This window comes from Erpetoichthys calabaricus, chromosome 14 (genome assembly GCF_900747795.2).
Source record: "Erpetoichthys calabaricus chromosome 14, fErpCal1.3, whole genome shotgun sequence".
Lineage (NCBI taxonomy): Eukaryota > Metazoa > Chordata > Cladistia > Polypteriformes > Polypteridae > Erpetoichthys > Erpetoichthys calabaricus.
In genome coordinates, this window is record NC_041407.2 from 48,258,314 (window position 1) to 48,281,140 (window position 22,827).

Here is a 22,827-nt window from a genome sequence, read left to right on the forward strand (position 1 = left end):
GCCCTTTAAATCAGAAGGTTGTTCCCAGTTCTGACCATACAGCTTTAAAGTGCTGTTCACATCTCCAAGAGGTATGACTTGTTTTAGGTGAGAGGGTTAGCCTATTAGCCCAATAGAAATTTCACTGGTTTTCCAAGGCTACACAAAAACTGACATTGTGGAATGGTGGTGAATTCATGGCACTCTTTCTGGTTCAGTTCTGTTCACTGAGCAGGTCACTGCAACTGCCTGTGCTCCAATTTTTAAAAACTACATATTTAAACAGTTGTGCTGTAGCTGTTTACTTGTATAGTGTCTAGTCAGTGTGTTTCCAAAAAGTGCATCTGTCCTTTAATGCTGAACTACTCCCCTGATCGCCACCATTCAGTCACCACTCATTTGGTCCAAAAACCCCAAGTTATGTATAGTTTGGAAATATGCAAAATGAGCATATTCACCATACTATCTACAAAATTTAAACCCATTTGGCTGAAACAAAGCATGGCACACTGGTGTAGACAATAGTATTGCAACTTCACATCCCCAGGTGACTGGGCACTGTTTGTAGAGTTTGCATGTTCTTACACTGTCTGTCTGTCTGAGTTTTGTTTTTTTTTTTTTTTTTTTAATGTCTTCTAAGTGTTCTCTCACACCTGAAAGGATTAGTGCGTTAAGTTAATTGGTGACTCTATGCTGATCTCATATTAAAGAGTAAGGCTGTCTATGTGACTGACACCCAGCTCATGGTTAATTAATTCTTGCTTTACGTCAACGCTACTGTGATAGGTTCCAGGTCCCTGAAACCCTATAGTTTAAGACGCAGGTTTCAGTATATGAAAGAACAGATGATATTTGCTCACTGTTCATCTGATCCTCCATGTGGTTTTTGTCTGGGTAATCCAGCTTCATCTCAGATCTAGAAGGTGCACAAATTAGTTTGCACAATGACTGTAACGTGGCATGATGATAATTTCCAATTCAAGTACAAAAAAACCAAGAAATGATGAGACTGTGCAATCCTTGCTGGTGGATGATGTGTGCCAGGGCCTGCTCTATGGGGTTACTCACTTTTCCCCACTTTTTTCACATATTCCCTCAAAAAAGTCCCACATGAAAACTTGAACTCATCTTACATAAGAGGTTCCAGTAATGCTGCCATATTCCATAAGATCCCATATAAAGTTCCCAGCCTGGTGATAAAAAAGCACTCTCAGAACAAGTCACCAGTACAAACTAGTGTGGCTTCTTTCTACAAAGACATAAAAGATTTGGAGGATCAGATGTTTGTCAACTTGAGAGAATTCATCCAGCTTGGATTTCAGAAAAAGTGCTGTCATACTTTACCACCGTATGAACTGAGTCAAAGATGAGCAGGTAAATATCAAGAAGAGTTTGGTACATTGATTAGCATCATGGGTGACAATGACAATAAGGTTCAGGTATGTACATTATTATATCTACAGGTCAGAAATTGAAAGAATAATATCCACATTCTAGGCATTAAGGAAAACACAGAGAATGACATTCAAATCACATTTTTGAAAGAAATGTGGCCTGTTATATTCCTACCCTGAATAATATTCTCTGTGGTTGAAAGATGTCACATAGAACATTTTCCCTTTGGAAACTCATCTTTTTCCATGGCTTCTGATAATTATGTTTCTCACGTAGTTCTTCTAAAAGCCCAGAGAATTCCTAATTTATCCTTAGAGTGCCAGAAAATTAATCTGTTTCTTCATTTTAGCCCAACAGTGGCTCAAGACGAAAATGTAATAACATCTGTAATGAAAGAAGCCTGTGAATTGAGGAGGTAACATTCTTTAAATCCGACTCATCTGGAGCAATTCATGCCCCTGGAAACATGATTTATTATGATCTGGTGAGAGCCCTTAAGATTTTTGAAAACTTCTAAGTACTGCACTATTCAGAATTTAAACCAGAGTTAAACAATAGTCTATCAAATTGCATGCACATAATACACTTAATTTGGAGGTGGCATTTAAACTAATTCCTCTATGGGAATCACCACCTTATCATGGTGGAGAGGTTTCCGCGCATCTATGGGAATCACCACCTTATCGTGATGGAGAGGTTTGCGCGCATCATAAACCTGGGAGCTATGATGTCCAGATCAGAAGCTCCTAGTAAGGCAAATTTGTCCCAGGTAAGGGGATCAGATAAAGAGCAATTCAAAGCCCCTACTGAAACAAACCCACAAATTTAAAAAGACTACCCCACCCGGTATGAAGTTATAAAGGCCCTATCCTAGAGCCAGGCCTACGAAGAGCACCCAAAGATGCAGCCTGAAACTGCAATGTGGGACTGCCTTCCTGTGGGCTAGCAAGACAGACTGGCACAGGACGTGGAATGTCACCCCTCAAGGGGGGAAGGAGTCGGTGTTGGTGGGAGAGCTACCAACTAGATATAATGGCGCAAATCTACCCACTCATTTGATTCTGGAACCAAACCCTTGAAAGAGGATGGACTCTTCTTAACTCTGGAGGGGAAAGGCATTGGGTGAGAGTGGGCTTCTTATCAAACACAGGAAGATATGCAGTCTATTTGTGACTGTACTCTGTAGGAAAATAAGTAAATACATCAAGGTAAATAGGTAAATAACATTTGATCTAGCTTTTATATAGTTGTTCAAAACCTCCATTATGGAAGTAGCAGCAAACAGCTGTAGCCTGAACACCATAGTTGCCTCTAGAGGGGGCAACCCAAGGACCCAATTGTGGACACCAGATGTGAGTGATGCCATCAGGCTGAACAAGGAGGACTTCCATGTATGGTTATCACAGACCAAAAGGAGTTTGGAGAGACCATGGAAAGTGACTTTCAATCAGGCTGAAAAAGGTTCTGGCAAACCATCACATGACTTGGAAAGGGAAGGCAGGGATTCACCCAGGCTGTTCTCAGCAAGTGGGGAGAAATTCTGACCCTGACTGAAGATGTTGTCTGCCAGTGAAAGGAACACTTTGAGGAGCTCCTCTACTGGATGGACACACCCTCTTTGGAGGTGGCAGAACCAGAATCTGGTGGGGGATCAATGTCCATTTCCCTGAGGGAGGTCACTGAGGTAGTTAAACAACTCTGCAGTGGCAAGGTCCCAGGGGTGGATGTGATCCTATCAGAAATGCTTAAGCCTCTGGGCTTTTCAATGTTGTGTGTTCATCGGGATCTGTGCCTCTGGAGTGGCAGGCCAGGGTGGTGGACCCCATTTATAAAAGGGGGACAGAATGATGTGCTCCAACCATCGGGGGATCACACTCCTCCCTTGAAAATCTTATGCCAGGGTACTAGAAAGGAGACTTCTCCCAGTTGTGGAACCTCAGATCCAGGCAGGAGGAGCAATGTGGCTGCCGTCCAGACGATGGAACAGTGGACCAGTTCTTTACCCTCATGAGGATTCCAGAGGGGGCATGGGAGTACACCCAATTGGTCTATATGTGTTTTGTGGAATTAGAGAAGGCATATGGCCGTGTTCCTTGAGGGATTCTCTAGAGGGTGCTGGGAGAGTATGGGGTTCTGGTGCCCCTACTAAAGGCTATTTGGTGTTTGTGATTTTCCTGGACAGGATATCAAGGTGCAGCTGGGGAGAGGATGGGGTCCAGTTTGGTGGCCTTAGAATTGCATCACTGTTTTTTGCAAAATATGTGATCCTGTTGACTTCATTGGGCTGTGATCTTCAGCATGTATATTTAGACACTTTGCGACCGAGCCAAATCTGAGGCCATGGTTCTCAGTAGAGAAAAGGTGGACTGTCCTCTCTGAGTGGGAGATGAGTTACTGCCTCAAGTGGAGGAGTGATGGTAAAAGGGATAGTGAGATCAACAGATGAATTGGGGTGGCAAGCGCAGTTATGTAGTTGATATACCGATCTGTAGTGGTGAAGAAAGAGCTAAGTCAGATGGTGAAGCTCTCGATTTACCACTTTTTGCGCAATGACCAAATAAATTCAAGCAGCCAAAATGAGCTTTTTTACAGGGTGCCTGGGCTCTCCCTTAGAGATAGGGTGAGAAAAGCAGGCATCTGGGAGAGGCTTGGAGTACAGCCACTGATCATCTGCATTGAGAGGAGCCAATTGAGGTAGTTCTGGCATATGATATGAATGCCTCCTGGACACCTCCCTGTGGAGGTTTTATGGGCACGACCAGCTGGAAGAAGACCTAATGGAACACCCAGGGCTCACTGGGAGGATTGTATCTCCCAGATGGCATGGGAACACCTTGGGATACCACAGTATGAGTTAGCAGGTGTGGCCAGGGAAAAGAATGTATGGGCCTCATTTACATACATTTACTCTGGTTGGTTCATTGGTTTATACCCAAATGACTAATATGAAATAAAAGTCTATTATATTATATTCTGGTTCTTCTTATACCTTTGAGTTGAGCCATCACCCTTGAAATTTCTGTGCATGTAACAACTGTCCATTCTGGTTCTTTACAGGACATCTGCTGATTTCTTAGTCATCTTTCAGTATATCCTGTTGTTCACTCGACCTTTATCTGATTTCCTGACATACCTGCAAAGGTTTCTGACATTTATTAACCCATTATGTTATTCTTTAAGATGAATGTTATGCTACTAAAATTATTCTTCCACACGATATGTTATGATAATAGGTAATTTATTTAAAGATGGTGTATATTTTATTATTAAAACTAATAAGTTAATGAATATCTGTGCACTTAATGTGGATAATTGAGTTTTCATTCAAAATGTATTTACATCTATTCCTAATATCAACACTCATAAAATTTTAATGGACGTAGACTTTGTGTTTTAAATCCACACCTGGATAGGTCTTGAGGGACAGCTGCAATAAAATCTAACACTGCTAAAATTATCACACAGTTTGTAATGGACCATAACTTATCAGACCCATAGAGAGTTTTAAATCCAAACTCAAGAGCATATTCTTTCTGATCAGTACATCATAGTTACTCAAGAATGGATTATTTTTTATAGATAATAATTTATTGCCCACTTTCAAATCCTGCAGGTAGGACACTACTGTTATCTCTAATCATGCCCCTCTGCTTATGGAGCATAAATCACTATGCTCTACATGCTCATTTCAATGCTGCCATCTTAAACCTATGTCATTAGCTGATGAAAACTGTGCAGAATTATTCTCCAAGAAAACTGGTTATTTTTTAGAGACAAATGCATCCTCAGAGGTCTCTGCAGGAATTTGGGAAACTACGAAGGCTTTTTTAAGAGGGCAGATAATTTCATATCTGTTCCACAAAAATAAATTAGAAACTAAGAAGGCGTCAGAGTTAATCAGCAAAATTACCAGAATAAATCAAGAATATGTTAGGTCTCCAAATAAGACAGTTTATTGGAAAAGACAGGTTTTGCAATCAGACTTTAACCTCTTGAAAAACAAAAAAAAAATGAAACACCTCATTCTTTAAATCGTGCCATCATTACTATGAACATGGGCAGAAGGCTAAAAAGATCTTAGCTCAACAATTCCACAAGTAGGAACTCCGCCATGTAATAACAGAAATTACCCACACAGATAGAGACAAAATCAATGAGCATGAAAATATAACCCACACATTTAGAGAATACTATAAGTCATTATATTCTACTCAGTTTAAGAAGATAAGACATAATCCAGTGAGTTTTTGAATGCAGCATTACAAATGCCACAGCTAGAACTGGGCAAACCTTTGACACTCTCAGAATTATTGGACACTATAAACTTACTCCAAAGTGGAAAAGCAGCAGAACCTGATGGCTACCAGTGGAATTTTATGCAGAATATTCAAAAAAGTTAGCTCCACTATTATTAGCAACATTTATAGAAGCTACAGACAACAGAATTCTACCTCAATCTTTTCGCCAAGCATTAATTACCATCTTTCCAAAGAAAAATAAGGACTTATTAAAATGTGCATCCTACAAACCAATTTCACTTCTGAATAATGATTCATCTAGTTCTGCTTAGAATGACTGAGAAAATGTTTCCTTCTGTAATATCACAAGACCAAACCAGATTTATTAAAGGCAGATATTTGGCTTCTAATCTTTGACATTTGTTTACTATAATATACTCACCCATAAAATCTAACACACCAGAGATCTTATTATCTTTGGATGCAAAATAAAAGCATTTGACATGGTGTAAAAGGTGCTATATAGCACCCGACCCAGCACAGACTGATGCAGAGGCACGTGTAAAAACAAGCACACTTTTTATTTTTCTTCACCTGTGGGGCACGTCTTCCCCGTGAACCCCACAGGCAATACACAGTCCCAAAAGCACGTAAATACAACACTGACAACTCTCCACCTTGCACCACCACTCCTCCTTCCAGGCAACCTCGTCCTCTTCCTCCCGATTTTGGCTCCTGAGTGGTGGATGCTGGCCCTTTTTATAGCCCACCCGGAAGTACTCCAGGTGCTTGATCACCTGTGGCTAATTGCACTTCCGGGCGGGGCTGTAGAAATGTCCAGGTGGGCTCCGGGATCCATGCAGCACCCCCTGGCAGCCATCCCAGATCCCCCACAGGGTTGTGGAGAACTCCATCTCCCATGAAACCCTGCGGGAAACTGAAGCATTATCGTCAGCCAGGGAGGCTGCCACCAAGCGTCCTGGGGGAGGTAGTGAGGAGCCCATGGCTGCTCCCCCGGACCATATACAACAGGGCCATCCCAGCTGGGCATGGTACCCGGCTGTCCATTACACATGGTTAAATGGGACTACCTATTCACAACATTGCACTAATTTGGGTTTGGCCCAAATACATGTGCAAGGACATAACTATTTTATATTAGTCCAGAAGCCCCTGTTTGTATTAACAACATATTTCAAAATACTTAAAACTAGAATGTGGTACTTGCCAAGGATGCCCTCTATCACTACTGCTTTTTTCAATTGCCATTGAGCCACTGGCCATTCACTTTCAAAATGCATTAGATAAAGGGGATTATCAGAGAAGGACTTGAACAGAAAATATCACTATATGCAGATGATATGGTACTGTATATATCTGACCCACATATTTCCATACCAGTAGTCCTTAATGCAGTAAAAGAATTTCAAAACCTATCTGGACACAAAATTAATTTGAATAAAAGTGTGCTTTTTCAAGTGAACTCTCTAGCTTACAATATTAGACAGGATACATGCCCATTTAATTTAGCAGATTTAAATACCTAGGGGTAAATATCACAAGTAAATATAAAGATCTTTTTCAACCAAATTTTGCTATCAGCATGGAAAAAGTTAAATAAGATATGAGCAAATGGTTTACCCTCCATCTCATACTAGCAGGCAGAATCATGTCAAGATGAACATCCTTCCCAAGCTTCTTTTTCTATTTCAGAGCATCCCCATATATACAGTATTAACAACTTGTTCTGTAAGAAATTAGATTCAATTATAACCTCATTTATTTGGAACTCGAAACATCCACACATCCATAGGGTGACTAAACAAACACCTAAATTAGAAGGGGGTATGGCTCTACCTACTTTCAAAAATCTTTGAATGCTTATCAAACAGTCTTGGTGTCCCAATCATTTCTAACCCATTAAATGCTGTGTTTTGTGTATTCCCAGTGGGCGCAAAGTGGAGAAGGACAAACTGTAATTGCCTATACACACTACTAACACATAAACTGATCTTGCTCAACTGGAAGAATCTCAGCCCACCAGTTATAAGTCAGTGGGTAACTGATGTTCTATACCATTTGAAATTGGAAAAAAACTAATTCTCTCCAAGAGGATCTGTTCAAATTTTTTTTTTAAATAGCAGGATCTAATTAATAACATTTTAGAATAAACTTCTATAGGGGTAAAGGAAGCTTGTCCCTCCTTGCTGCTTCTAAAGGTTTGCTGTGGTTGTTGCCCTTCTTCCCTTTCTCTTGGGTGGGAGTTGAATTTTAGTTTGTTAGGTTTGACTTGATTGTATGAAATGTTATTTGCTACAAATAAAATCTATTAATATAAAAAAAAAACCAAAAAGACATGCACAGTAGGTGAATTGGCTATGCTAAATTGACCCCTGCTGTGTCTGTCTGTGTGTTCACTCAGTGACGCACTAGTACACTACCCAGAGATTGTTCCTAGGTTTAAGCTAGGCTTGTTTAGGATAAGTTAGTTTGGAAAATGGTTGGATGGATAGATAGATGAATATGTTGAGATGTGGCATCTTGGACACATTTTGGAGTTTGATCTTCCACACTTCAATGAGGACTTTTAAACTGGACTTATCATCGTATCAGTGCTGTTGAAGTTGTTTTCAGAGGTTTTGACCTTTGGTCCAAACAGTCACTGAGGTCTATTTTTTCTTTTCCTTCTCAGATTTTTTATTTTTTAATTTTTTATTGATTTTAATGAAATCACACAACATTCCATGCAAATAGATCAATTTTACAAGAATAGGATTGAAAACAAATCAACCCCCACCCCTGAGAAAGAGAGCATAGGCAGCAGAATAAAACTTAAACCTAGTAAAAATAAGCAAATAGATAAATTAATAAGTGAATATAGATAAATGGAGAAGAAAAAGAAAAGAAAGAGAATAGGGAGAGAATCTGCTTCCTCAGTGCTTTAAAAGCTTATTCTAAATGTTATTGATTAGATCCTGCCAGGTTTTGAAAAATTTCTGCACAGATCCTCTAAGTGAGAATTTTATTTTTTTCAATTTCAAATAATATATAACATCAGTTACCCACTGACTTAAAAGGGGAGAGTTAGGATTCTTCCAGTTGAGAACGATAAGTCTATGTGCCAATAGTATAGTAAAGGCAATTACAGTTTGTTTGTCCTTCTCCACTTTAAGCCCATCTGGAATACACCAAACACACCTGTTAGTGGATTAGGAGGGATTGTGACACCAAGGCTGTCTGAAAGGCATTTCAAAATCTTGGTCCAAAATAATGTTAATTTGGTGCAGGCCCAAAACATGTGACCCAGTGAGGCTGGAACTTGATCGCAGCGTTCGCAGGTTGGATCTTGCCCTGAAAACATTTTGGACAATTTTAAGCGAGACAGATGTGCTCAATATATAATTTTTAGTTGAATAATTGTATGCTTTGCACATATGGAGCTCGAGTGAATTCTCTGCATTGCTACCTTCCACTCCTTTTCTGATATGTTGAGGGAGAGATCCTTTTCCTTTTGTCCTCTTGGATCTTTGAAAGTGAGGGACTGTAAAATGGTTTTATATATTGCAGAGATGCTGTCTAAGTCCATGAAACTGATGAATATACTTTCCAGCATAGTGGGAGGTGGGAGATGAGGAAAATTGGGCAGGTTCTGTTTATCAAAGTTTCTGATTTAAAGATAGTGAAAGAAATGTTTTGCTGGAAAGTTAAATTTAGAATGTAATTGTTCATAGGATGCAAAGACGTTGTCTATGTACAGATCTCTAAGTGATTTAATCCCAAATGTTTTCCAGACATTAAAAACTGCATATGTTAGCGAGGGTTGAAAAAGGTGGTTCTTGTGCAGAGGTACCACCGATAAAAGATTCTCTATCTTAAAATGCTTCCTACACTGGTTCCATATTCTGAGTGAGTGAAGCACAATTGGGTTTTTAGTATATTGGCGATAACTTACATCTATTGGGGTGCAAAGCAAGGAATATAAAAATGAACTGCAGGATTCTATTTCTATTGCAGACCAAGCCTGCATATGTTCATCTATTTGTGTCAATGTCCAGGTTTTAATATGTTGTATGTTTGCTGCCCAGTAGTAAAATTGAAAGTTAGGTAGAGCCATACCACCTTCTGCCTTCAGCCTTCATAGGGTCGCTCTTTGGATATGTGGATGTTTTGAATTCCAAATAAACGTGGTTATGGTTGAATCTAATTTCTTAAAAAACTATTTATTGATGTATATTGGAATATTTTGAAATAAAAACAGAATCTTAGGGAGGATATTCATCTTAACAATGTTAATTCTTCCAGCTAAAGTGAGATAAAGGGTTGACCATCTATATAAGTCTTGCTTGATTTTTTCCATACAGACAGCAAAATTTTGTTGATAAAGAGCTTTATGTTTACTTGTGATGTTTACCCCACAATATTTGAACTGATCTGCGATGATAAAAGGGAAGGTGTCCAATCTAATATTGTGTGCTTGAGAATTCACTGGAAAGATCACACTTTTAGTCAAATTAATTCCGTGGCCAGAAATCTTTTGAAATTCTGTTAGTGCTGGTAGGACTATAGGCACAGTATTTTGTGGGTCTGATATATAGAGTACCATATCATCTGCATACAGAGAAATTTTCTGTTCAAGTCCTTCTCTGATAATCCCCTTTATCTTATAAGCATTTTGAAAGTGAACTGCCAGTGGCTCAGTGGCGATTGCAAAAAGTAGTGGTTACAAGGGGCATACTTGTCTGGTACCATGTTCTAGTTTAAAGTAATCTGAATTAATGTCGTTAATACAAACTGAACCTTCTGGATTGGTATACAGTAGCTTGATCCATGTACAAATGTTCAGGCCAAACCCAAATTTCTCCAATGTAGTGAAAAGGTAGTTCCATTCAATCATATCAAATGCTTTTTCTGCATCCAAGGATAATAAAATCTCTGGGATATTTGACTTTGCAGGTGAGTATATTACATTAAACAGGCATCGAAGATTGGACGCTAAATGTCGACCTTTAATAAGTCCAGTTTGATCTTGTGATATTACTGAAAGCAGCACTTTCTCCATCTTTCTAGCTAGGACTTTGGAGAGTATCTTAACATCATTATTCAGAAGTGAAATTGGTCTGTATGATGCACATTGTAATACGTCCTTATTTTGTTTTGTTTTTAGGGGAGCTAGCTGAGTGGAGAACTTCTTATAAAATTCGGCAGGGTAGCCATCGGGGCCTATTGCTTTCCCACTCTGAAGTGACTTTATAGCATCTAGTAATTCTGGTAGCGCCAGGGGTTTATCCAATTCCTCTGCACTAAGAGTATCTATTTGTGGTATCTCTAATGCATCCAGAAATGCATTAGATTGTCTCTTGTCTTCTTTAAACTCAGTAGAATATAAGGATTTATAATACAGGCAGTCCCCAGGTTACGTACAAGATAGGGACAGTAAGTTTGTACTTAAGTTGAATTTGTATGTAAGTCGGAACAGGTACATTATTTTGATAAACGCTATTGTTGACTGACTGTAACCAAGTGCTCTGCCAATGAATGATGGAGTTTCACCTCTCTCTGACATTTTTATTATTTCTACTTTATTTTCAATGGTGATGGTTTTTCTCTTCTTTACTGTATCACCAGCAATTGCATCAGATTTGTGTTTCAGAGACATTCTTGAAGGGTGAAGACAAAAGGTTAAGATGAGCTCTTCTGCACAGCACTGTACAGCTATCACAGCAGACCAAGTAAGCACGTCTGGTGTACTGACAAGAGACAACTTCCTGCTATGTACATAACAGTACAAGCAGGCTTGCTATTGAGAATGAATGGGAGTAGCGAGGGGTGGTTCACCACCCACCCACCACACAGTCACCTCTACTACAGTGTGCAGCCTGCAGCGTGCGTCCGCCCACTGAGAACGAACACGGTGCGGCCAAAGGCGTGTAGTGAATCGCCCACCACCACCCCCATTCAACAGGCAGCCACCCGAAGCATACTATAATGCTACCCCCCACCGCCCTGTTCACCCTCAATGGCCTCCATTCTACCACAACCAGGTCACCGCTTTCAGCATTACCAGCCGCCCACCGAAAACGATTCGGGTGAAGCCGTGTGTAGTGGGTGGGCAGTGAAACGCCCTACACTGCTTCATCCAACCTGTGTCCAGTCAGGAGCAGTAGCTGCGGCGGCGTAGTGGGAGGACAGCAAACCGCCCCATTAAGCCTCCGTCCTGCACACGAGCGATAGCTGTGGCTCCAGTGACTATGGACCACGGGTCACCACTCGCGTGCCGCCAGGAGCCACCCGAGGGACACAGGGACACTACACTGCGCGAGCAGTGAAATCGCACCCCTCCAGCAACTACTTGCAGCATCCTCCGGCCAAAGATGATGGAACGGCAGTTAATGAGGCGCATGCGTTACAGCTGCGGCCTCGTTCGTAAGTTGTAGGTCGAGTGTCAGTAACCTGGGGACTACCTGTAGTCTCTAAACGTGTTATTATATTTTTATGGTCAATGATTATGTCTCCGTTTGTGTTGGTAATTGCAAACTTCTTGCTTGTGGATTTGTTGAGCTAAAAACTTATTAGCTTTCTCTCCATGTTCATAGTAATGATGTCTTGATTTAAAAATTAGTTGTTCAGTTTCTTTAGTTGTTAAGAGGTTGAGCTCTGAATACAGAGCCTGCCTTTTCCTATGAAGAGCCTCACTTGGACACCTGGCATGTTCTTGATCTATTCTAGTAATTTTGTTGGTTAGCTTTGATACTTGCTTGGTTTCCAATTTATTTCTGTGGGAAAGATATGAGATAATCTGTCCTCTTAAGAAGGCTTTCAGGGTTTCCCAGAGTATTCCTGCAGAGACCTCTGAGGATATATTTGTCTCTAGAAAAAAACTGATTTGTTTTGATATAAATTCTGTAAAGTTCTTGTCTGCTAATAAAAGTGGGTTAAGACACCATCTGCAAGATAAGTATGTGGGGCATAATGATTTTATCTCCAGGATCAGAGGGGCATGGTCGGAAATAACAATAGCGTCTTACTTGCAGAATTTAATCGCAGGTAAGAAATGGTTATCTACAAAAAAATAATCAATTCTTGAGTTGCAATGATGCACTGGTGAGTAGAAGGAATATGTTCTTTAATTTGGGTTTAGAAATCTCCAGGGGTCTGATAAGTTGTGGTCAGTTACAAACTGTGTGATTGTCTTTGCAGTGTTAGATGTCATTGCCCCTGCGGCAGGAGACCTATCTAGGTTTGGATTTAAAACACAATTAAAATCCCCATCCATTATAATTTTATGAGTGTTCACATTGGGAATGGATGCAAATACATTTTGGATGAATTCCCTATTGTCCACATTGAGTGCATAAACATTTATCAAAATCACTTTACAATTAAATAAATTACCCATAACAATGATGTATCTCCCTTCAGGATCAGATACAACATCTGATACTACAAATGAGACTGTTCTATGTATGAGAATTCCCACACGTCTAGTTTTTTTTGTAAAGCTGGAATGGAACATTTGGCCAGTCCAGTCTTTTTGTAGCCGGAACTGATCCTTGCTTAATAAATGGGTCTCCTGTAAAAATACTATTTTAGCGTTTAGACCTGTTACGTGAGAGAATACTTTCTTTTTAATTCGTGATTCAGGCCTTTAACATTCCAGCTCACAAAATTAACTGTCCCGTCTTAGAGACATTGATAATGAATTTTTGATGTCATTTTGTAGTCTTAACCAAAAGTGAGACAGCTTTGACCTTAATTTCAAATTTTCCCAAAGAATAGATTAGAGATAGCTTGCTCTCTTTCTTCCCCTCCCTGGTCCACTCACCCCCCACATGAGGCTGAACCACACTTCACAAAGTCCCAGTCCTCTGACATACCTAGAGAAAGAGCACGTCCAAAACAAAACAAGCCCCCAGCAGTGGTGTATGTGAATTAAAAATAGAGATATCTATTGCCAATACAGTATAAATACTATAAGCATAACAAAAAAAAAAGAAAATCTTCAACATTCTTGAAATGTTTAAGAATAGTAAACTTTAAAATAGTAAAAAAAAAAAAAGAAAGAAAAGGGTTACTAATTTAATTTCTTCCACACATACATACATAAACATGTATAATTATAATTAAAATAAAAACAGATAGTGACAGAGAAGGGAAAAAGATGTATAATTACGGTACCAGTGTCATTGTAAGCAGATCAGACAGCCGGTGATATCTTCTTTATGATGCCATGATGGTGTGACTCACGGTCTTATTTCAGGAAAGTGTTGGGATCAGCTTTCTTAACTCTTTATCTGCTTCCTCTCTACTGGTAAATATGTAATGTTTGCCTTGAATCTCCACTTTTAGTTTGGCAGGATACAAGAGGCTGTATCTGATATCAGCTTTTTGTAAGTGCTGTTTAATATAATAAAAAGAGGCACGCTTAGCAGCTGTTGAGGGTGAGAAGTCAGGGAAAATACGAATTAGGTTATTTTCAAACATAATCTCTTGTTTCTGTCTGAGAAGTGACATTACATTTAATTTAGATTGTAACTTCTTGAAGCGCACAATAAAAGTCCTATGCTTAGAGCTGTTCGATCCCCGTATGCGATAAACTGAAGCTATCTCGGTGTCTGATTTAAAGTCCACTCCAATTATTTTGGAGAATAGTTCAGCTGTGAATTTCACTGGGTTTGGACTTTCAAGATTCTCAGGTAGACCTTCAATTCTAAAATTATTACTTCTGTATCCATCTTTCAGAGCAGCAAGTCTGTCTCCGAGTTTTTTGCATTCGGAATTCGTAGCTGTTGCTTTTCCATCAGTGGTGGATGCTAGATTTTCGGCTGTTTCAATTCAAGTAGTGAATGTCTGCTTAACATCCTCCAGCTAATCGGCAAATGTGCACAGTTTAGATGCATTTTCCTGAATGTGCTCCTCAATTTTTTCCAGCATACATTTAAAGGCCGATCTCAAAGCGATTATATACGCGTTTCTCCGAGTCTTTATTTCCCTACCACAGCTCTTGCAGCTCCCGCCGGAGCTTCTCACTTGTCTTCTCGCTTGTCTTCTCACTTATATTCTCGTTTGTCTTGAGCATACTAATTATTTCTTTCTTTATATCATTCTTTATCTCTTGCTTGAGCTCAGCGATCATCACCTTCAGTTCGGACAGATCATTTCTGCTTTCGTGCACCGTAGGTGAAACGGCGGGCTCTATTACAGCTGATGTTCCCAGCTCGCGAGAAGTAGGTGAAAGCGCGGACTGCAAGGCCTTTTCCAGTTTCAAGTGATTTTCTCCAATCAGTGAGCTATCGTGACCTGCATCACTTGCACATTCGCTCCCATTTTCGCTCTCAACTGAAGACGATGCAGTGGACCGTGGTCCAGACAAGTCTGGGCTTTCGCCTGTCTGTTCCAGGTCAGTCTCTGATAGGCAATACCTTGAACTTGCCTGTCTAGGCTTAGATGTAACTTTAGGTTTCTTTTACATTTCTTTCTGACCCGCTTTCTTTCCGACCATGTTTATATATGCTTGCATATACTGTAATAGAAACCTCGGGTTGGATAAACACAGGATACCTCAGGAAAATAAGAAATAATAACACCGCTGCTAACGGAGCTCAGCTTCAGACGTCAATCTCCCGCAATGGACGAGACCAATCCCCACAGACGAGACCAATCAGATTTTTCTTTTACCTCCAGATGAGGTCAGTCCTTAAGACGTATGTTGATATTCACATATTCTGGTGCACCTTGTTTTGTCATTTTTCTCATCTCCTTTCCTCCATATGAAGTTAGTCATCCCATTTTTCACCACTAGTTTAAAAAGTTTTAAAAAGTCTCACTTTCCTCCCAAAAACAATATCTAGTCTAAAACCATGCACCGACTGTATGTAACCCCTATGAAGTAAGCCCCATCCATAGTTTTTTAAATGCCCCTTTTATTTTCTTCCATATATTTTAGTACTGTTCTTCTTTTTTGGTCATTTGTCTCTTAACTCTATAGCACTGATTTTTGTAGTGGTGTTCCTTTCCTGCCCAATATCTTACTTTTCCTAGACCTTTGTGCTCAATCTATACAGTAAGGATTCTTTTACGTGGGCACCATGGCTGTTTAGTTTGGGTTGGCATCTCATGGAAAGGATCCTGAATCTCACTCCGTCAATTCATGGAATTCATTATTCTACAACTTGGGATTTTCTGACCACTTTGTGTCACAAAAATGTCACTGGGCCCGTGTGATTAGTGTTTGCCACTCAGCTGGTGTGAAGTTGGGTACTTATCCCACACTTAATATTTTCCTTGCAAGGCTGTGCGAGAAGTTGTGTGATTTTTCCATTTTATCTGTTGTTGTAAAGTTAATTGCAATTACTTAGTTCTTGCACTTCTTTAATACCATGCAATTTTACTAAAAATCAATAAATTATGACAGTGGTTCTCAAACTGTGGGGTGGGCCCCCCTAGGGGGGTGCGAAGTAACAAAAAGGGGGGTGCGAAGATGTGAAAAAAGAAAACAAGAATCGAAAATATGAAAAATACATCTGTTGAAACCAAAACAAATTAACTTAAACTACATTCTGATACTAGAAAAATAAATATAGAGTTAGATAAATGTTGATAAAATTTAAGTAGGTATAATAAAATATGCATCTATGATATATTATTAATTAAAAAAGAAAAAAATTGGTATTAGTGGGCTCCTTTCAAAAAAACGTTAGGGAGGCACGATTAAAACTGTTATGAAAACTCGGGTCGCAAATACTTAAAGGTTGAGAAATGCTGAATTATGAAGAAATGAAATATTCTTAAAAAGCAAAGAAGAAAGTGAGTTCTAAAATTTTTAAGAGAGGCCAGTTATAGCCCTATTTAAAAATATATGCGCTGCATTTGTAAGTTCTTGCTTTTTTAGAGACTCCTCTCTTTTCTTCCTCTTAAATTCTCAAAAGCAAGAAGATGCAAGGTCAAAATAAAAAAAAAAAACACTTTTAAAGTATTCCCTTCAACTAAATTGTCATGTGTGCTGGAGCCTTTGAAGGAAGCCTGTTCTGTAATTTCCTTTCAATTAACTGCAGCCTTTCATTTGAAAGTAACAATTTCTTCCCCCATACCTGTTTTCCCTGTTAATTACTGAGAATAATACACATTTTCAACAGAGAACCATGATTTTGTGCGCATTATAGATGGAAGTTAGAGGGTTATGGGCTCTGTGTGTAATTTTGCCATTTTGTTCCTTTTCCCTCCAATCTCTGACTTTTCAGTAGAATAGAAAATGTCTTTGAGAGTCAGGTTCATTGCTACTTTGCTGTTCCTGTACTTTAATTCTGAGGTTTGACAGACTTTGCCGAAGACCATCACAGCATTAAAGGAGGCAAGCCTGTTCCTGGTGCCTAATGGTTTAATCACTAAATAGTGTCATGAACACATTAAATAACAGAATGCTATTTCTGTCGTAGGTAAAAGCAACTAGGGGTGATGGTACTTTGTAGCCCATAGAAGAGGATATTGCAACATTAAATGGTGAACTTATGCTCATCTCATTTAGCTTCCAGCATGAGCTGTAGATTCTGAACAGACCTCTTTTCACTTGAACCTTCTCAAGACTATTATTCAGCAGTTGTGAGTTTCTTTGGAACGAAACACACTTTATATTTCATTGATGTGCTTGTAAACCAAAAATTAATGTTAAGCCAATCTGAAAACTGAGCCCAGTGCTCAAATAGTGGTTTCTTTCTTTGGTGCTTTGCTGTTGAGGAAGATTGTAGCCCAGCATCGTATGTACAAACACTCCTACTCCCTGTAAGCTTCACATTCTACTATCATCTAAAAGGCTGTGAAATGAAGTCGCTTCCCACTCCAGCACGCCTTGACACTTTTTTCAGTTCTTGCCTTTCCCTTGTTCTCAAGCCTTGATGAATTACTGCAAGTTAATGGTCATTGGTTTGTCCTTCGCCTTTCTGATTTGCTTTGTGCTGGAGGTTTCCTTTTTGTTAAGAATTGTTAGGTATCGGTCACCGAGCTGTGCTTTTGTGTGAGCCTGACTTTATATGTAGTACTTATTAATGGCTTTGCTGTCTGATGGCTGCCACTCTCCTGTTTTGGCTTTAAGTGGGATTAAGTAAAGGAATGGATGCAGGGATGGGTTCATTGGGTGGATGAATTGATTCAATGAGGATGGAAAAAATGGATGGATGGATTCAAAAACAACCAAAATTAATAAATGAATGTGTTCAGTAAAAGGATGGATGATCTTTTTGGCATTATCCATCACAGAGTAATTGAAAGAGTAATCTACAAAACTAAATGTTGTATTTTCATGGAAAGGCACACTCTGTAAGTCATTTTGCTTTCGCTTTCACAGCACTTGGACGCTGGGCTCAGTTCCGTGCTAGGGTGTGTTCAGTGGAGTTTGCATGTTTCTCCAATATTAACACATATTTCTTCTGAGAACTCTATCTAATGTCCAGGTTTCCTTCTATAGATGACTGATTGACAGCATTCCAGTTGATCATCTGAGTTACGTGTGTGTGCTCAAGTCTGTCATGTGATCTTCGTGCAGGATTGGTTACTACCTTATGCATAGTGCTACAGGGTTATTTTCAGAAAATGGATGTACAAATAATTGAACCTTCTTACAGCATAACAGAATAAAACACATTAGAAAACTATTATGTGATAGTTATTTTTATTACTGCACTAACAAAAAATTGAGATTGATTGACTGGTATGGAAACAGTGTTCATCTTTTCTAATAAATTATCCAATACATCATGCTGATTGTTGTTTTGCAAACTTGTCCTTCCTAAAGAAGAAGGAAAACTACACAAGCTTCAGCCAGCCCCAAGCATGGGTCATTTGCACAATTGGTTCTCAGGTTCACTCCTTGGAGTCCCCTGTGGCTGCATGTTTTTGTTCTGACTGATATCACAATCAGTGAGTCATTTTTACCTTTAATTGATTCCACAAACTAGTTTGCTATCCTATGTAGATGTGGTTTGTTGAGGATTTTCAAAATACTGTATACACTCGCGGATAAGTTCTCCCGCGGATAAGTCATGACTTGATTTTATTGTATAATTTCTGGTATTTTATAATGGCGGTTGTATAAGTCCGACTGCAGAAAACCCACGCTATTGGCCCAAGGGATTATGACATGCTGACGTCCAACTGAGAGAGTAACCATGGAGCCACACTGCCTTTTTTTTTTCCATGTGGGTGTGGCAATGTGCTGTATCAGTGCATGCTCCTAACCTCTCTCTCTCTCTCTCTCTCTCTCTCTTTCTCTCTCTCTCTCTCTCTCTCTATTGTGCTTACGTGACCACACAGTAATACCTGAACTATTTTTTGTATCTCACACGCTCATACACCTTTATCGTAAGAGCATCCCTTATCTATGATGGAGCGTTTGATCAGAAGAAAATATGAAGCTGGTTTTAAATTAAACGTTCTTGAAGTAGCGAAAGAAGTTGGTAACTGTGCTGCTGAAACAAAATTTGATGCATCTGAGAAACTGGTGCGATTGGAGGAGGCAAGAAGATGTAAAAAAAAATAAATAAGTGTTGCATTTTTGAACGGGTGTATAAGTTGGGGTCTGATTTATGATTGATTTTTTCGGGTTTCAAGACCCAGCTTATACATGAGTAATATACAGTAGTTCAAAATGCAGCTACCAGAAAGGGTTCCACCAATGAGTATGGCTCATGTCCAAACAAAACTTCATAGGCCAAGTGGTCTTCATTTTAAAAGTTTTTAGTGAAATTCAAAGCAAATAGTTCACACCAAAAATAAAGAAAATGTTGATATTGCACACACAAAAAAAAGAAGAAAAAACAAGAAGCTTCTTATATATGATGTTCAATTTAAGGCTTAAGAGCCTTAAAGTGTCTAAGTTACATTTCTTAAAAGTTTCTATATATTATCACATACAATAAGACCATGGAACGTTAACATAACAGTCAGAAAACTATGTGCATTTTTACCTTTCTCCTCTAACTGTTCGTGTTTCTTTCTAGCTGCCTAACTACAATCTGAGATGATTCTTGTTGTCACACCGAGATATAGCTGAGTATTCCATTAACTTGTTAGCTTATGGGAAAAAAACAGAATCTTCCTTTGTCTATGTAAAAGCTACATTCTGTTCAAATTAAGGAAAAACAATGTTAATGGCAAATTCACATACAACTTAAAAGGTTTGGCTTTTACAATCTTTTTTTGCATTCAGAAAAGTGCATTAGTGTTAGACTGACATTTATATGAAATTAAGAAATATTTAGATTTGTCATATCTTTAGGTGCTTAACTCATTGTCTTTTTAATTCATATTTTCTGTGGATTTTGCTCTCTTAATTGTTTTTGAATACTGACAATTATCGCCAAGCATAACAGACCCCAGGATGAGAGACACTGACTGATAAAGGGCAGCTATTTTAATGTTCTCCACTTGTGAGTTTATTAGCACACTATGGCATAAAGAACCAGATGACTAAAAAGAACTAAATATTTAAAAACAACAGAATGAATTCTTATGCATCTAACACACAAATTCCTGCCTCATTATCTAAACATTTAACATAAACAGTTTGCTATTTCTGGATTGATACAAAAAAAAAAACAACTGGGAAGAAACAAGTTACTTAATGCATGAGTCCATTTGAATCTAAAAATTGGTTGGACTGAAGTTGAGGACTATTGACTTAGATACTCATGCCTTACTAGTCTCACACGACATATCCAGTTTCTGAAAGATTAATTCCTATTTTTCATGTTTTTTAAGGCAGCTTCATGCTGATACTTGGTGCAACACAGTTAGACACCCAGCCGAACTTATTACAACTGATTGTGTTATACTGCTTACATTTACAACTAAAGCTCCACTGCTTGCTCGTGATGCATTTTAACGTCACTTTTACTATTCTTTTTAAAATTTGTAGTACATCTATGAAGTGTCTCGTAAGGTTGGAAGATTTAGATTTTCCCAAGGTTAAAGATGTAGCTTCACAGACTCATTCTGAACACATCTGCTTATTGAGCATGAGTTTTCAGCTAATGTGTTCTTTCTTCTAATCCATGTCTTTTATGTGATGCTACTTAAGATGTGAGCCCATGTGCATTTCATATTACAGAAGGACATAAACTCTTTCAGTATTAGGCTTAAAAAAGTTTTTCTTTTTAAGGGGATTGATCACCAAGCCATGATAGCATATTTCTGATGACTGCTCATTATTTGCTCTCCGGTGAGCCAGACTGAAAAAAAGTGTCTCAGGAGTAAAAACCAAGGCTGTTCTTATCTGTATCAAATTATGTTACTCCATGAGTGAGTGTGACAGGAGGCTTTTATCAGCTTTTATCTAGGCCAAGGAAACATCACATCTTATACATTATACAGGACAGACATAAAGGAAAAGGCCTACCTCATAAGCACTCATCTCTGTCGCCCTCTTGAGATGAAAGGTGTGGCATGAAGAGAGTTTGCTCAGAGCACATTTTATTCTTTTGCTTATCCTGTGGTGTCAGTCTACATACACAAAAGGAAACAAAAGAAAGCTATGTGTAATTTTAAGTAATGTAAAGTAATGTGCTTTGTCCCTAAACCTGATGCTTTCTGAACGTTATTGTTTGAGCATTAATTAACAAGGCAAATCCTGTTCATGATATTAAATTGCCTAATTGCATCATTGACAAAACAGCATATCATGTCATTACTAACTTATGTGTCGTGGGGAATTGAATGATAGCTAACATCCTCTTTAATAAAATCCCTGTGTGCGTCCTGGTGTCATTGTGTGTGTGTCTTCTGGTGAAGTGCGCATGTGCGGGGCACGGTGCGATGCGCAATATTACTGTCAGAGAAAGTTACAGCCGTTTTACGGAAATACAAACCAGTATTACTGCGAGAGGAAATTAAAGGTACACAATACAGTGACTCATATTACAGCCACATACAAGCCAGTATTACTGTCAGAGGAGATTAAAGGCATATTATCGACGCGCATGCCTGTATTACCGCCAGAGAAAATTAAAGGTATATTACGGACGTTCAAGCCAGCAGACGTACAAGACAGTATACTGTCACAGAAAAAGAAAGGCTGAAAGAAAGAAAAATCCATCCATCCATCCTCTTCCGCTTATCCGAGGTCGGGGTCGCGGGGGCAGCAGCTTCAGCAGAGATGCCCAGACTTCCCTCTCCCTGGCCGCTTCTTCTAGCTCTTCGGGGGAATCCCAAGGCATTTCCATGCCAGCTGAGAGACATAGTCCATCCAGCAATGTCCTGGGTCTCCATGGAGCCTCCTCCCGGTAGACGTGCCCGGAACACCTCACCAGGGAGGCGTCCAGGAGGCATCCTGATCAGATGCCCGAGCCACCTCATCTGACTCCTCTCAATGCGGAGGAGCAGCGGCTTCACTCTGAGCCCCTCCCGGATGACTGAGCTTCTCACCCTATTTTTAAGGGAAAGCCCAGACACCCTGCGGAGGAAACTCATTTCAGCCGCTTGTATTCGTGATCTCGTTCTTTCGTTCAGTACCCATAGCTCATGACCAGAGGTGAGGGTAGGAACATAGATCGACTGGTAAATTGAGAGCTTCGCCTTGCAGCTCAGCTCCTTTTTCACCACGACAGACTGATGCAGAGCCCGCATTACTGCGGATGCCGCACCGATCTGCCTATCGATCTCACGCTCCATTCTTCCCTCACTCGTGAACAAGATCCCGAGATACTTGAACTCCTCCACTTGGGGCAGAATCTTGCTACCAACCCCGAGAGGGTACTCCACCCTTTAATGGCTGAGGACCATGGTCTCAGATTTGGAGGTGCTGATTCCCATCCCAGTCGCTTCACACTCGGCTGCGAACCGATCCAGAGAGAGCTGAAGATCACGGCCTGATGAAGCAAACAGGACAACATCATCTGCAAAAAGCAGTGACACAATCCTGAGTCCACCAAACCGGACCCCCTCAATGCCCTGGCTGCACCTAGAAATTCTGTCCATAAAAGTTATGAACAGAATCGGTGACAAAGGGCAGCCCTGGCAGAGTCCAACGGGTTCGACTTACTGCCGGCAATGCGGACCAAGCTCTGGCACAGATCGTACAGGGACCAAACAGCCCTTATCGGGGGTCCGGTACCCCATACTCTCGGAGTACCCCCCACAGGATTCCCCGAGGGACACGGTCGAATGCCTTTTCCAAGTCCACAAAACACATGTAGACTGGCTGGGCAAACTCCCATGCACCCTCCAGGAC